The 17378-nt window shown below is 35.1% G+C and overlaps 1 protein-coding gene across 6 annotated transcripts in view; it reads left to right on the top strand.

Annotated features, from left to right (window-relative positions):
- Positions 1-17378, top strand: part of TBCK (TBC1 domain containing kinase) — a 208922-nt gene that overhangs the window by 31548 nt on the left and 159996 nt on the right. The gene's annotated exons all lie outside the window — the stretch shown is intronic.

Raw genomic sequence — 17378 nt, forward strand, 5'->3', positions numbered from 1 at the left:
GAGGGTACTTTTTATTGTCTGATTTTTATCTTTTTTTTTTTTTTTTACTATTTTTTTAAAATGACTGTGGTAGTGGTTATAATATACATCCTTAATTTATCATAGTCTTCCATGAATTAATATTATGCCAGTTCATATATAATGTCGGAATCTTATAACGATATACTTCTATTCACCATCCTCCTACCCTTTGGTATTGTTGTCATACATTTTACAGTCTATATTAAAGACCTTGAGAAATGAGGAAAAAAATTCTTTTGCATTTAACCACATGTTTACCATTTCCTGAACTCTTAATCCTTTCTTTTGATCCAGGTTTCCATCTGGTATCATTTTTCTTCAGTCTGAAAAACTTCCTTTAAAATTTCTTTTAGTTCAAGTCTGATATAGGCAAATTCTTACAGATTTCAGTCACCTGAAAATGTCTTTATCTGTATATATATGATATATATATCTTTGTCTATATATATCACCTTAAATTTTTTCCTGGTTAATATTTTATTATAAAAAATTTAAAACGTAGCAAAGTTGAAAGAATTGTACAATATACCTATATCCTACAATTAACATTTTTCCATCTTTTTCCTTATCATATAACTGCCCATCACACTTACCTGCTCATCAACTCATTCTGTTATTTTGATGTGTTTCAAAGTCGGTTACACTGTCAGTGAACTTTAACCCTAACTCCTTCAGCATATATATCATTGAGTATAATTCAGTATGTATTTATGATATCTTTTTAGGTAAAATTTATGTTCAGTGAAGTATGAAAACTTGTGTATCGTTTGATGGATTTTGAACAATAAATGCATCTCTGTAGCCCCAATACACATCAAGATTAGGTCACTACCATCTCCCTAGAAATTTTCCTAGTGTCCCTTCCCGGTAAATCTTTGCAGTTCACCCTACCCTTACCTCCCAGAGGCAACCACTTTTCTGAATTTTCCCCCTAAGATTAGTTTTGCTTATTTCAGCACTTATATAATTAGAATTATACAGTATAGACTTTTTTCTGTAAAGATTCTTTCTTTTACCCAAAGGTTTCTAAAAGGCATCTAAATGGTTTCATGTACTTATCTTATTCCTTTTTTTATTGTTGTGATGCATTATATTTTATCAATATGCATTTAGCAATTATCCCTTTATGAACTCCTGGGAAATTTCCAGGTTTTGGCTATTATAACAAGTTGCTGTGAATGTTCTCATAAATCTTTTTTCTGTTTGTGGGCAAATGTTTTCATATCTCTGGGTATATATGTAGCAGTAGAATTGATGGCTTATATATGTATATGCATATGTGTCTGTGTATGTATTTATATAAGTATATAATTAATACTATTAGAAACCACCAGACCTTTTTCCAAAGTTTTGTACCTTTTACATTTCTGCTTACAGTGTATGAGGGCTCTAGTTCCTCCATATCCTTGTCAGCAGTTAATGTTTCATTCATTAGTCATTGTAGTGAGTATAAAGTGGTATCTCACTGTAAGTTTAATTTGCATTTCCATGATGACTAAAGATGTCGAGTGCTTTTTTGTGTAATGTCGAGTGCTTTTTTGTGTACTTACTTAGCAATCATATCATGACATACATATCTGTTCAATTTGAGGGATCACATTTTTAAGTGGGTTATTTGCCTTTTTATTACTGATTCATAGTCATTCTTTGTACATTCTCTATAGTCTCCATAAACATGCTTTGCTAGATATTTTTTGCAGGTGTTTTCTGCCAGTATGACTTGCCTATTCTTAAGGTGTATCTTAATAAACAGAGTTATTATTTATAATGAAGTCTAGTGTATTGATTTTTCCTTTCATGGTTATTGTCTTTTGAGAAACCTTTACCTCTTCCCAAGTCATAAAGATATTCTCATATGTTTTCTCCTTAGAAGCATTATAGTTTTAGATTTTATGGTGGATCTTTGATCTTTCTCAATTTAATATTTGTATATGATGTTCAAGTTCACTTTTTGCCATATGGATGTACAGTTGTTCCAACTCTATTTGTTTAAAAGATTTTACTTGTCCCATTGAATTGCTTTAGTGTTTTTATTGAAAATTAAATGGCCACGTAACTGTAGGTCTGTTTCTGGCCTTCTGTTTTGTTTCATTTATCTCTTTTTCTATCCTTATGCCAGCGCCATACTGTCTTAATTATGCTAACTTTATAGTAAATCTTGAGTCAGGAAATAAAAGTTTCCAAACTTTGTTCTTTTGTTTCAAGATTGCTTTAAATATCTTTGGTTGTTTGCATTTCCAGATATATTTTATAATAAGCGTCTCAGTTTCTGAAAATGTCTGTTGGTATTCTGATTGGGATTGCACTGCATCTACAGACCAATTTGGGAACAACTGACATCTTAACAATATTGTCTTCCAATAAATGAACATGTTGTTTCTATCCAAATTTTTAAGTCTTCTTTAATTTTTCTGAGCAATATTTTATAGTTTATAATGTAGATTTCTTGTTCTTTTGTTAAATATATTCCACAGTATCTTACGTTTTGTTGTGATTACATTTATTACAAAATTGTTTTATCTTCCTTGTTCTGCTACCTCGTGTGTAAAAATGCAAGCAGCATAGGAATAATATATAAAAATACAAACATGAAATAGGTCAAGAAAAACACAAGGCATGAAAATTGTAAGAAAAATGAAGCAGAGGAAGGATAAAAAGGGAAGAAAAAGTTGAAAACATTTCTACTTAATGATGATATAGTTCTTTATGTGCAAATCCTAAGGAGTTAAAAAAAAAAAAAACTACTCTTTGAATTAACAAGGAGTTTAGTAAGGTCATAGGAAAGAAAGCTGATATGAAGATATCAGCAATAAGATGTTCGAATATGTTGCTTGCTTAGCAATTACTTACCCAAACTGCTTAGCCTCTAACTTTTTTCTTAAGTGTTTTCAATTAAATCTTCCTTTTGGAAGATTAAGGAATCCAATGAGGTAGAAAGTGATTTTTTAATGTAGTCTTTGAATAATATTAAGGTCTAGGATAGATTCACCAGCTTATAGTCCCTAGAACTTTGGTGAAACTATTTTAGATAGACAGGGTGCCAGAAATCACCAAACTGGGCACTTATGCTGCAGCAAAGACAAAATTGACATGCTAGTTTCTGTCTAGTGATTATCTGGGATGAGACAGTTGGAAAACTGAGATAGCCAGTGTGTTTGAAGATACTTCCTTAATGTTTTAAGAAACGAGAGTTATTTGTGACTGAATGGAGGGTGATCTTATTTCTTTGTGAATATGGGTTGTTATCATAATTGCTAGGAGGGTCAGAACTATTCTCAGAGAGCAAGCTGGGATCTGATCAATTTTTTGAATACATACTTGATTTGAGCCCCAGTGGACAGCAAAATAAAACATGGGAGAAATTATCTTTGTTTGAAAACAGATTTGAGAGTGGAAGCTGTCAAATGTCCTTCTCGCTCATAGAATAAGCCAAATGTGTCCCTCATAAAATTTTAAAATTTGAGCAAGTCTGCAAGGGTGATCTTGTCAAAATAACAAAACTATCCCCAGATACCTAGAAGAGTTAACTTGTCGAAAGGTGTTCTTTAAAATTATTCATCTGGATGTCACCTAGACTCTCCAAAACGATTTCAGTTTTGGCATAATTGAAGGTTAGAAGTTCTTTCAAACAATGATTGGCCAAAATTTCTTGAAGCTATTTCTGGATGGAGGGTCATGTCATCAGTATGTAAAAGGACCACTCTGTACAATGTCAGCAGGCATACATCTAGTTCACATAAAATCTGTTCAGGTTAAGAAGGGGAGGACTATCCCTCACTCTTTGTCTTTTTCTCTCAAAACAGATTTTTGCCCTGACAGAGTGGACTATTTTTGCTAATTCTTAATCTTATGAATATATTTGCTTAAAGGCTTTTTGAGAAATGTTAAAAGTCTTGAGGTAATGTTTATGTTGTATAGTTTAGCACAGAAATGATGATCATCTGTGTTGTCAAAAGCAGATGGTGTGTCGAAAAAATCAGTCAAAAGATTTATTAACAGACACTGACTGATAGACAGTAATTATGATGATGGTCAGTGGTATGGTAGTTATAACGTTTCCTTTCCTCCCTTAAATGTTAGCCTGTAAAAATTGTCTTCAATTTTTAATTAATAGGCAAAAATTAATTTATAGGCAAATTATTAGGAGTCTAACTGAGCATTTTCTGCATTTCTATTAGGATATGTTAACGCTAACACCTTAACCCTAACCCTTGATACATACTGAGGGAATGATATATATAAAGAGTTGAATAAGTTAATGTTGGTAGCATTAAAAGGAGCTTTAGGACATTCTTAAGTGGGACAATTTTAAATTTAAAACAATCATGTCATTCATAAACAAAAGAGATACAAAAAAAGAAAGGGATACGGTATTTATTAAATATATACTAGATTCTAGTTATTTTGCTATATACTTTTTATAGGTAATTTTCAAGTTATTGGGGCTTTTCTGGTAGCTCAGATAGAAAAGAATCCATCTGCAATGCAGGAGACCCAGGTTTAATCCCTGAGTTGGTAAGATCCCTTGAGAAGGGAATGGCTACCCACTCCAGTATTCTTGCCTGAAGAATTCCATGGACAGAGGAGCCTGGTGGGCTACCGTCCATGGAGTCACAAAAAGTCGGGCACAACTGAGCGACTAACACTTTTACTTTTCACTTTAAGGTATTTAGTCCTAGTTGGTGAGTAATCTAAGGTTTACAGAATATGAAATGTCTGCTGAAGTCACAGTGTAGCATAAATAGTGAACTGCGCTTCTAAAAGTCCTGTTCTTACTGTAGCCTTTCTTAGAGCAAGTAAGCCTTTCTTAATACTCCAGAATCTCTTTATGAGGGGTGCTGTTCAAAAAACACAGTTTTTTGAGAGAATGAGCAATTCTAAATTTCCAAGTTCAGTGAGTCCTGTCCATTAGTTATCAAACTATCTTGATGGCTCTGTGAGGATTTCTTTGTTTCCTGGCATTTTTATCAAACTGGAAACCAGAGAACCCTGTCTTTCCACTTTGTCACACAAAGCAGCAAGCAAAATTGGTTTCTTTATGACAAAAATCTTTTGGTATAACTCATGTCAAAATGAGTTCTGTTGTAAGATAATTGCAGTGGGGAAATGAGAACTGCATATACTACAAAAGAATATATGTATAGAGTTTATGAGTTTTTAATTCCATCTTGGCCTCCTCAGTCACCTATTTTAATAATTTACAAATGCAAAGTTTAAATTAAATGATTTCTGTATCCTAAGTTATTCAGGACCTCAATGGGGCTGCTGCTGCTGCTGCTGCTGCTGCTGCTGCTGCTGCTGCTGCTGCTGCTGCTAAGTCGCTTTAGTCACGTCCGACTCTGTGCGACCCCATGGACGGCAGCCCACTAGGCTCCCCCATCCCTGGGATTCTCCAGGCAAGAACACTGGAGTGGGTTGCCATTTCCTTCTCCAATGTATGAAAGTGAAAAGTGAAAGTGAAGTCTCTCAGTCGTGTCCGACTCTTAGCGACCCCATGGACTGCAGCTTACCAGGCTCCTCTGTCCATGGGATTTTCCAGGCAAGAGTACTGGAGTAGGGTGCCATTGCCTTCTCCTCAGAGGGGCTGCTGCTGCTAAGTTGCTTCAGTCATGTCCGACTTGTAGGGGGCAGCTCACCAGGCTCCCCCAACCCTGGGATTCTCCAGGCAAGAACACTGGAGTGGATTGCCATTTCCTTCTCCAATGCATGAAAGTGAAGTCGCTCAGTTGTGTCCAACTCTTAGCAACCCCATGGACTGCAGCCCACCAGGCTCCTCTGTCCATGGGATTTTCCAGGCAAGAGTACTGAGCGGGACTAGACAAAAATAATAATGGTGATGGTAACAACATTGCAATACTTTTTACTAGACATTATCCTAAGCACTCTATAATGGTTATCTTTTTCTTATAGGAGCTCTATGATGTAGTTTACTAATATTACTTCCTTTTGATGTAGGAGGAAAGTTAGGCTCCTATGAGGGATCCTAGAAGTTAAGTAATTTTCCCTTGATCATAAAGCTAATAAGTTGTAAGACTTCTAGATTCTCCCCTAATGATGGCAAAATGGTCATCTCTCTTAATTTCATATCCTCTCAGTCTTCCAGAAAGGAGCAAGCCATTGTTATTGGTTGCTATGTAAGACCTGAGATTTTCAATCAGAACAATTATTACAGCCAGAAGAAAACAATTGTCAAAGGCCTGATTCATGTTTCCTCTGCTAAAGGCAGAAATGTGAGCTGAGGAGTGTAGGAGAGGGTTAGAAACTAAAATGAAAATTTTAAGTTATCGTTAGAAGAAACGGGCAGGTTACCAGGAAGGGGAACAACAAATGTCTACTGCATTTCAAGGATTAAGTACCTGCTCTAAACCTCAGTTATTATATCATTACCTGGAGCTCAAACTCTCTTTTGATTTCTCTATCCATGCTGTTAAACAGAGAAGCAGTATAGTGTGGTGGTTAAGGACATGGACTGTAAGATCAACCAGCTGGATCTGAGTCAGCTGTACCATTTACTCACTTCCTTGAGTGCCTCTATACTTCGATTTTCTTACCTTCTAGGACAGTGGGAAGAATTAATGAACAGATGTGAATTATTTATAATAGCATTTGGTATAGTATATAGATATTGTACTTGATATAATACAAATTATCTAAGTGTTCCTATTAGTAGCAGTAGTGGTAATAGTGTTATTATTATAGCTACTGTGCATGCGTGCTTAATCGCTTTAATTAGGTCTGACTCTCTGCGACCCCATGGACTGTAGGCCACCAGGCTTCTCTGTCCATGGGATTCTCCAGGCAAGAATACTGGAGTGGTTTGCCATTTCCTACTCCAGGGATCTTCCCGAAACCTTCGTCTCTTACAACTCCTGCATTGGCAGGCAGTTTCCTTACCACTAGCACCATCTGTGAGGCTTATTGGATATTGTTATCAATAAGCCTTGCCTGTGGAGTATAGCCTTTCTATGATGACTCTTGCCTGGAAAATCCCATGGACGGAGGAGCCTGGTAGGGTCGGACACAACTGAGCGACTTCACTTTCACTTTTCACTTTCATGCATTGGAGAAGGAAATGGCAACCCACTCCAGTGTTCTTGCCTGGAGAATCCCAGGGACAGGGGAGCCTGGTGGGCTGCCATCTATGGGGTCTCACAGAGTTGGACATGACTGAAGCAACTTAGCAGCAGCAGCAGCAGCAGCATGATGACTAATTATGATGTAAATTATGATTAGTCTACTCAAGGATTATTCTATACTTCTTCATTAAGTACATATATATTTCAGAGACTGGGGTAGGTGCTAGTGTGTCTGAGATGAAAATATAATGTCCTAGTCTTTAAAGAGATTGCTAGTTAGTAAGCAGAGTTGTAACAAACAATTACAAAATACCATTTTTTGAAAAGTACTTACGAGAGGTATATGCAAGTTGTCTTGATAGGCAGAGTTTTTGCAATCAGGAGAATCCAGAAAATTTTTACTAAGAAAATAATGCTTGTATTGAATTTTTAAGGATAGTTAAGTATTATCCAAGTGGGCCAACTAGAAGTGCAGAGAAAATACCATGTGCGAAAAGACCTTGATATGAATCGCAAGCACATGAGTAAAGTAGGGGCAGAGGGTCCTAGTGGCTAAGTACCCTAGTGGAGGGTCCATGAGAAAGCAATAAGAGTGTTCTCCTTATTTTCCTTTATAAAACAGTTTTGGAGGGTAGGAGTGAGCAGTCTTGTTTAAGATGATGAGTCTTAAATATTGGTGCTATATCAGATAGTGAATTAAGATGAAAAAGTAATGATCATATGAAGAATGAAGGATTTCCTACTTATAAGCTTTTCCCACATTACCTAGAAGAGAGATTATGATTTTTCTCTGCTCTAGTCATCTAAATCAATGAGAGTTTCAGCTCTCTTCTATAGAATCCCAGGGACAGGGGAGCCTGGTGGGCTGCCGTCTATGGGGTCGCACAGAGTCGGACACGACTGAAGTGACTTAGCAGCAGCATAGGCGGTCTAGTCAGTGCATTTGATGTGAGCTTCCTATTATCATCTCATTGTACTTTTTCTGTTCCTATATTAGTTTATTCACTAGCTAGTTATTTTGTCAGTTGTCCGTGTTGTTTGTCTTGGTGATAGGCCATAAAAAAGTCATTTCTGTTTTTTACACCATTTACCTCAGTTTCAAATGTAGATAAGTACTTCAAAATTGTCATGATAATGACAGAGCATCCCAAGTTCCAGCACATACATCTTAGGCAAACCCCACATCCTAGTTTTCATGTTCTGATGTTCTTCCTTATTAGTTTATGCCCATAGATTGTAATTACTTCTCCCATAACAACAGCTTTAAGAATATGAGACTCCTCAGAAATCTGGGACTCCTTATTGTTCTTCATTTTCTTGTGAAATTTTCTGTTTAATGTGTCTGCATTTTTCCTGGTAAAATACTGTACTATGCTGAGCTGTGAAAAGTCTGAAAGAGAAAATGTCCTTCAACAGATGAGTAGATAAACATGACATATGCACTCAAGTGAAGTACTGTTCATTAATACAAAGAAACAAACTGCTAATGCAGGAAACAACATGGGTAGATCTTAGGAGCATCATGTTGAGTAAAAAAACAGGTTTGACACAAAATAATGCTGTGTCATTCCCTTTATTTGAAATTCTTGAAAAGACATACTTAATCTGTGATAATAGAAATCAATTTGTTTTCAGCTAGGATTAGGATATGGGATTGGCTGGAAAGGGGAACAGGAGAACCTTTTGAGATGATGGAAATATCCGGTTTCTCGATTGTGGCAGTGCTTATGCTAGTATATACGTTTGTCGAAACATACGTTTCTGATGGTACCTTTAAAATGAGTAAATTTTATTATACATAATTTGTATCTAAATAGGGGCTTCCCAGGTGGCTGAGTAGTAAAGAATCTACCTACAATCCAGGAGACATGGGTTCGATCCCTAGTCGGGAAGATCCACTGGAGAAGGAAATGGCAACCCACTCCATTATTCTTGCCTGGGAAATCCCATGGACAGAGGAGCCTGGCAGGCTACAGTCCATGGGGTTGCAGAAGAGTCAGACATGACTTAGCAGCTAAACAACAACAAAGTTCATTTAAATAAAAGTATCAAGCAGGAATTATCCTGTTATAATCATGCCATGATGGAGAAAAACAAGTCATCTTGATGTCTTGCACATCTTTCTAGCTAACTATGTTTGTTTCTATAACTGCTGCTACAAATTTCCAAAAATTGAGTGGCTTAAAACAACAGAAATGTATTATCTCACAGCTCTGAAGGTCAGAAGTCAGGAATCAAAGTGTCGGCAGGGCCTACTTACTCCCTTTGGAGTTTCCTGGGAAGAAGCTCTCCTTGACTTTTCTAGTTTATGGTGTCAGTATTCCTTGGCTTCTTTTTGGCTTATGGTCACATCACTCCAGGCCCTGCCTCCATCTTTACATCTCCTTCTCCTCTCTGTGTCTCTCTGTTATAAGGACACTCAGCATTGGATTTTTGTAATGGGATAATCCATGATGATCTCAAATGCAAAGACCCTTTTCCCAAATAAAGTAACATTCACAGTTTCCAGTGATTAGATTGTAGATAATTTTGGGGAAGGGGGAATACAATTTAGGCTACATCAACTAATATTATTATTCATTAATATAATGCTTCTCTGTGACTTGGTAAAGAAATATAACTGTTCTCCAATTTCTAAACAGTATTCTCGGGTCATTATGGGATTCCATGAGTGAAAGCTTTCTCTTATCTCTCTTCTAAAAAGATTGTGAAATGAATCTGATCTTTCTTGCATTATAGTAGAAAGACCTGCGACTAGTTGAAGGTTAGGAGAAACAGACAGAACTGACTTATTTAGGCAATCTGATCTAGGACAAAGGAGTTAAATAAGTAAACGAAGCTCTGAAGAGTTCTGTTAATACATTAAGTTTGAGAACAAAGCCCTGACTATTAAAGTTATCTTGCTTTGTTCTGTCTTCTCTATGGATGAAGAACCTTACAAAGTTGATAAAAGTAGTTAAGAATAAAATTTGATTATTTTTTGATTCCTTGATTAAAATATGATTACTGTATCACTTCAACTTCTGATAAATAGAATAGGAAATTTTCAAAAGTCATATTTCTTATAATTGACCAACATGACATTGATCTAAACATTTCAGTTTGATAAATTTTTGTTTGCAGCAGATATTTTATTAAAGTATATACAGTGCAGGCCCTCTCCTGTTCACTGGTGTGATGGATTGGGGGTGGGGTGACAGATTGTCTAAAAAATGTGAAATGTTGATCCACTTGAAGAATGTGAATTGTTCTCAAATCAAAATTCTGAGCAGTAATAGTAATATATTCATTCTTTGTTCATACAGTTATATGTAAATAAATTGGAAATTTAATTAAAAAAAAAAGCCTTTGAAATGAACTAGGGTGTGTGTATCCATGCTAAATCACTTCAGTCATTTCCAGCTCTTTGCAAGCCTATGAACTATAGCCCGCCAGGCTTTTCTGTCCATGGGATTCCCTGGGCAAGAATACTGGAGTGAGCTGCCATGCCCTCCCCCAAGGGGTCTTCCTGACCCAGGGATCAAACCTGCACCTCTTAGGTCTCTTGCATCGGCAGACAAGTTCTTTACCGCTCCACCACCTGGGAAGTCTGAACTACGGTGCAGATCCAACCAAATATGAACCGTCATTGGTTCTGTCTTAGGGAAAAGTTACAGCTTCATATCATCCCAAATGCTGCTTGGGCTTGGCAAGTGGAACCTATTACCCCATGCCAGTATTTGTATACACTGATGAAAAAAATGGTTTTGGAGTTTTCTGTGTCAGGATAGTAAAGCTGCTCGGGAGAAGAAAACATTGATGGGGCAGAAATATACCCAGATCAGATCACCCTGGGTCCTCCAGTTCTGCTTATCAAATGGTGATTTTATTCTTACAGAGAAATTAGAAAATCTTTCTTCTGATTGTGCTGTGTTTTGGAAACAGTTGATGAGGCCAGTTTATAATCTTTGTTAATTTATACAAATATGTACACAGATATATTATAATAAAATGGAATTATATAATTTATTATGAACACCCCAGGGGTACTTGCACTTTGTCTTGTTCTACTTTTAAGATGGTCAGCATTCTGTATAGGGCCAATAATAGCTCACTGATTTCCATTTAGCCCCTGTTTGGTGTTATATTTCCCACTTGATAAATTTGCAAACTGAGGCAGGATACAGTTGGAACACTCTTCAAGCATAGCAAATCAGTGACAGAGTCTCCTGGCTTTATGTCTGAACCTCAAACCACTAAACTATGCTTTCCATATGTATTTTGATCTTCTCAAAGTAATTTTCTGCTGAGAAAGGAAAAGTTATCTAGTATTCAAGTTAGAAAGTTAATTTCTCAATTTATTCTATCCCATTGAGAATTAGTCACATTCCAGACTTATAGCTTTCAACCTTGTTTTATTCTGGAGTGAGAATTGAATTATAAAGTATGCTTAGTCTCACAAGTTATGAATAACTTATGGACAGATGGACTTTTTTTTTTTTAGATCTATTACAAAATAATCTTTTGGTAAGCAGTTAATCAATGCAACTTCCTTTTCAAAACATCTGAATCTGAAGCAAATTAATTCTTAAATTTTGTATCCTTTTAGGCTCAAACATGTGTGCCAGTAGTGAAATGAGTTATTTCCTTTTCAATTCCAAAAGCTTTCTTTTTTCTTTTTCCTTTAGAAGAAAAATTGCTGTTAAATGTTATGATTTTTTAACAAAGTTTTAAAATTTAGTAATTGATAAAAGACAAGTTAAAAGCATCAAATGCAGTAGTTCATCACTGAAAATACCCCTCTCCAAATTCTTAAATTACACACCAGTGAATCATTAAAAATTCTGTACTAGTGGAGCTCTTTTACCTTGAAATTATAGGAGGAGAGTTTAGGTTAAAGATAACACAGAGTTATACAGTTATTTTATTATCTGAACATTAATCCCTAGTGTTTTATTTTTCCTTTCCATTTCTTAAATCACACAGTAGCTAACTATATTTCATCTGTGCTTCCTCTTTCTAAACATTTTTACCTCAGGCTAATACCTAGTAAAGAAAGCTTTAGACCAAAAGGAAAATTTCTGTGGGAATGATCGGATTTTATAAGGTGAAAGAACATCTTGAACTCATAGAATCCAGAAGTGTGTTTCCTCCTTTGGTTTGCTGACTGTATAGGTATTTTGGCTTATGGAGTGGCCCTTAAATATCATGGATTATGGATCTGAGGAAACAGCATGTGTGACTTTAGTTACCATCCATCTGTGGATGACTTCCAAATCTATGTCTGCGAGCCTGACCTCTCATTCTCTTTCTTGGCCTGTGTTTCTTGCAACCTGAATAACATCTCTTCTTGGAAACTTTGCAAATACTGTAAAGAACTGATGGTTTGAAGCTGATAGGAATAGGACTTTCTCATTTTAACTTATTTTTAAACATTTTAATTGGGTTATAATTAATATACAAGAAAACTGTAAGTATTTTAATGTATATGTTTGGTGAGTTTGGATATATGCAGGCACCCATAAAATCTACATGTTGGCTCTAAAGAATCCACCTGCAGTGGAGGAGACACGGGTACACTCTTGGTGGGGAAGATCCCGTGGAGAAGGAACTGGCAACCCACTCCAGTATTCTTTTCCTGGAGAATCCCATGGACAGAGGAGCTGGCAGGCTACAGTTCTTAGGGTTGCAAAGAGTTGGACATGACTGAGCATACACGCACTCACAGCAGAAGTTTCCTTGAGTCTTATTTATTTGTGTGTGACCTCACTTAACATGAGATCTCTTAACAAATTTTTAAGAGTGCAGCACAGCATTGTTAACTATAGGCATGATGTATACCAGATCTCTAGAACCTAATGACATTGCATAACTGAAACTTTACACCAATTGAACAACTCCCATTTTCTTCTCTCCCTCGCCCCTGGTAACTACTGTTCTATTCTGTGCTTCTTTAAGTTTGACTGTTTCTTAGATACTTCATGTAAGTAGAATCATGCAGTATTTGTCCTTCTATGTCTGGCTTATTTCACATAGCATCATGTTCTCCAGGTTCATCTGTATTGTCAGAAATGGCAAGATTTTCTTTCTTTTCTTAAGGCTGAATAATGTTCTATCATATGTATATACCACATTTTCTTTAACCATCTATTGATTTACATTAGGGTTATAAAAGAATCTTCATGTTATGTTTTACATCTTCTAGAGTCAGTCCCCCTCATTAATTTTTTTACCCTGCACTTTCTTACATATTTTTGAATATTCATTATTCTTATCATATACACAAAAAGGGACACAAAGAAACTTTTGAAGGTAATGGATGTATCTGTTACCTTGGTGATGGTTTCATGAATGTATCCATGTCCAAACCCATCAAATTGTATATGTGCAGTATTTATATATCAATTACACCCCAATAAAATTGTTTAAGTAATAAAAAGTAATAAAAGTAATAAAACTCTGCAAGACACTGAAGTAGACTTGAACAAATATCAGCACTTCCTTTTTTCTTGAAGGCTTCCCTGGTGGCTCAGACAGTAAAGCTTCTGCCCACAATGTGAGAGACTCGGGTTCAATCCCTGGGTTGGGAAGATCCCCTGGAGAAGGAAATGGCAACCCATTGCAGTACTCTTGCCCAGAAAATTCCATGGACTGAGAGGCTCCTCAGAGCCTGGTAGGCTACAGTCCATGGGGTCGCAAAGAGTTGGACATGACTGAGTGACTTCACTCACTTTTTTCTTGGATAGAATAACTCAAATTCATAAAAAGGTTGTCTCCCTTTGATATATGCAGATTTAATGTGAATGCAACTCAAATACTAACAAGTATTTTTTTGAGCTAGAAAAATTGTAAGAATCTAACGAAATCTAATTTTCAATTTTAGCTAGATGATAAGATTATTATAAAAGCCACTATATGGTGGCTCATTCTTTTTTCAATAAATGAAAGACTAGAGGGAGAGGTACATTTTTAACAAATCATTGATAGTACTTTTTGTGGATAAGCATTGTTTGAACTTAAGCAATTTGTGCTTTCTTGATTTATATAATCTTGAGGAATTATATACTCTCTTATAAATGAAGTTTACACTGTTAACCCATTACTATTCTAACATACTTTTTTTTCTGAGCTGTTATTTCCTTAGTGGTGATAAACTTGATCTTATCTTCACCCTCTTGCATCATCATGGATGTCACTGTATACATTTACGAAACACCTATTATTTGATACACATTTTTTGAGCACATTCCTTATAGACACTATGATAGGCATAGGGATTCCAAGGTGAATAAGCTTCAATGTACTCAAGGTACCACTGTCTGAAGGTACAGTGAGAGGGACAAACATAAACAGAAATTATTACTATAGAATTAATAAACCTTGCAACTATGTATAGTTGCAGAATATAGAGTTGTACAATTCTACCAGGGTTAGAGCCATTGAATGATAAGCCATTAAGGATCCTGGCCAAAAAAAAAAAAAAAAACTATTGAAGTTACAGAACAGATATAGAATAAAGAAGGATGTAAAAAAAAAAAGAACGGTTGAGATAACAGTGGAGGCTTAGAGAAAAGGGACCTCAAGGTCTTAATGAGATTAGAGAGCAGGTCCTCAGGAATGGGGAATAGAGAAATACAAGATTTTAGTTGAAAATCAAAATGTTTTGAGTAAGTAGCCAGTGAGCAATGTCTCTTGACAAACTATCTGTATTTCAGGATATTGGCTGGAGTTAGATGAAAATCTGTGGCTATACACATGTGAAGCTAACTAATCCTTATAGATTTTAAACGCCTGGTCTTGGCCTCAGTATATTTTAACCAACTAAGCTAAACAGCTGCAGATAATTTACAGATGATTGTCTCAGAAGAGCACAGTATAAATTTCCTTTGAAATACATCTGGAAAGGGATAAACAAAACATACTTTGTATTGTACTAACTTAATAGATTTGAAATTCATTAAGCCATATTTAAAATCCAAATACACCCAAGTTGACTCATGCCTAGAAATGATCAACATTTGTTCTTGATGGTACTGGTGGTGATGGTAGTCATGTTTTTCTCTCTTTTAGTTTTTATTCTTACTTTCCCAAAATTTATGATTTTGTAGGTCATTTTGTTCTAACCAGTGTAATAAATAAATTTTTTTTTCTTTTCCTGTCAAGACAGAGGAGAAGGATGATTATCTTCTAACTTATCATTGAATTCCAACTGTATCAAAATTCTTTTGAATTGAACTATATTAAAATTGTCAGTTTTTAAATCTGTCTTTTCAGCTATACTGTGGGTTTTTTGATTGTGGAGATCAGATTTTATTCTTGGTGTTCATGGAGCCTAAAAATGCAGAGGTCTAAAATCATAATGCCGAACAGTTAATAGCCACTTAATTGATGTATTTGAATGTAAATTAAAGTATCTCAACATGTCATCTTGCTTAGTCAGAAATTATCAGTCATCATTTTAAAGCTATCTTTAGTCATATCTTTGTGTTTATAACAACCAAGGATTCTTATGCTCATTAAACTTTTCAGATTTTCAGAGACAATGGTAACAAAGTAGATGTTTACCCTACCAGTCTCTGATAGTAGCTAGTAATTAATAATTTCAAAAGGAAGAGAATATTTTCTGACCTGATTTAATTTATGTTTTCCAGGTTAATGATAGATTTCTTTATTAACAAGGTTCAAACTTAGAAATTGTGTAGAATAAAGTCCTGTTATCCCCTACATTTTTTTTTAATTGTACAAGTCCCATTCTCTTTATCCTAACTCTCCTTCTGGAGTCCGTTTTCAATTAAACTGTAACATACTGTTATTGAATATATGATGTTTTGCCTTGTTGTTGCATTGTACTTATACTGGCTACTTCAAAATAAGTTTTAAAAGGATTTCATAATTTAAGTTCTTGGCAGTGTTAAAAACAGCTTTAAGAACAAGTAAGTATACAAAATTCCACAAGTATTGATTTCTTTTTCCCACTATAGAAAATAGCATCAGCTTCTTATTCTCTTTTATACTTGTATTTTAAAATAAATTTAAAAATTAAATCATAAGAGTACAACAGGCAGAAAAGCAAATCTGATTTCCTGTCTGATTTAAATTGAAGAATACTGGTTCCATTAACCATAATTCATGTATAGTCTTTAGTAACAGCTAAGAAAAGATGTGTCATGAGCTTCAGCTTTATAATTCTATTTTTAAAAATTGTGTCAGTGTAAATACTTATCAGTTCAGTAATAGCATGAATGTGCTTCTTGACATGCAGGTGTTTTCCAGTTATATCTTAGAATCAGCTAACAAAAGCAGGTAGATTAAGTAGAAGATGTAGTCTTCTGTTTTCAGCTGTTTCAGAACTGGTTTAATAAAAAAGTCATTTTAAAGCTTTGGTTTCAATCTCATGAGAAAGACATCTGTATTGAAATAGTGTGCCACTGAGGTCCCCTAGTGTCGCAGCTGAATATGGCATCAGCTTTTAAGATTTTGTGAAGTGTTCTGTGTGTATGTATGTGTGTGTGAGAGAGAGACAGAGACAGAGAGATACAGAAAGAACAAAGATGAGAGATTATTAACTGAAAGCTGGCTCAGAACAAATGATCACAGGAAACTATGTTCTTATGTTTTATTTGTTAATCAACCTCAAGGAAAGTTTTCCTTTGTTTTTAACAGGGGAGGGGTTTGCATTCTTTCATGCGCACATTTTTATCAATATTACTGTAGTTGTTTTAAAGTTTGGAATCTTTTTGTTTACATAGTTGGTTTTTATTTTTGTTTTTTGCAGATGTTAATGAAAACTATTAATTCTAAATTGTTCTTGTGCCACAGATTCCTTATTTGCTTAATACTGGCTGTTGTGGTGCTTTAATATGGGAGGAACTATTTGATAAATTAGTTTGTAGATCAGTTTAATAAGCATTCTTTATAAATAGTAAATTCTCTTGTTTTATTTTTTACGTACTTCATGTAGAATATAAACTTATTGCTTTATTTTAAAATATGGCTGACAACCGGAACCTACCAGACATACGAGGGAAGAAATAGTTTGAGAGAAAGAGAGCCGAGGGACAAAAAAAAATTTTTTTTAACTTAGCCCAGAGGAAATGAAGATAAACACACTTTTTTGTTTCCTAAATTAAAAATAATTCTAATAATTATCCTCAGAGAGACTCAAAAGAAAAATAAATTCACAGCCAAAGAATGGGATGTACTGAAAAGGAACAACTAGAGACCAGAAGAGAAATCTTGGAAATTAAATAATAGGCCATGCTCATAGGAAATAAAACATAAAGTTGATAGAATAAATCTAAT

Source organism: Bos indicus, chromosome 6 (assembly GCF_029378745.1).
Source record: "Bos indicus isolate NIAB-ARS_2022 breed Sahiwal x Tharparkar chromosome 6, NIAB-ARS_B.indTharparkar_mat_pri_1.0, whole genome shotgun sequence".
Lineage (NCBI taxonomy): Eukaryota > Metazoa > Chordata > Mammalia > Artiodactyla > Bovidae > Bos > Bos indicus.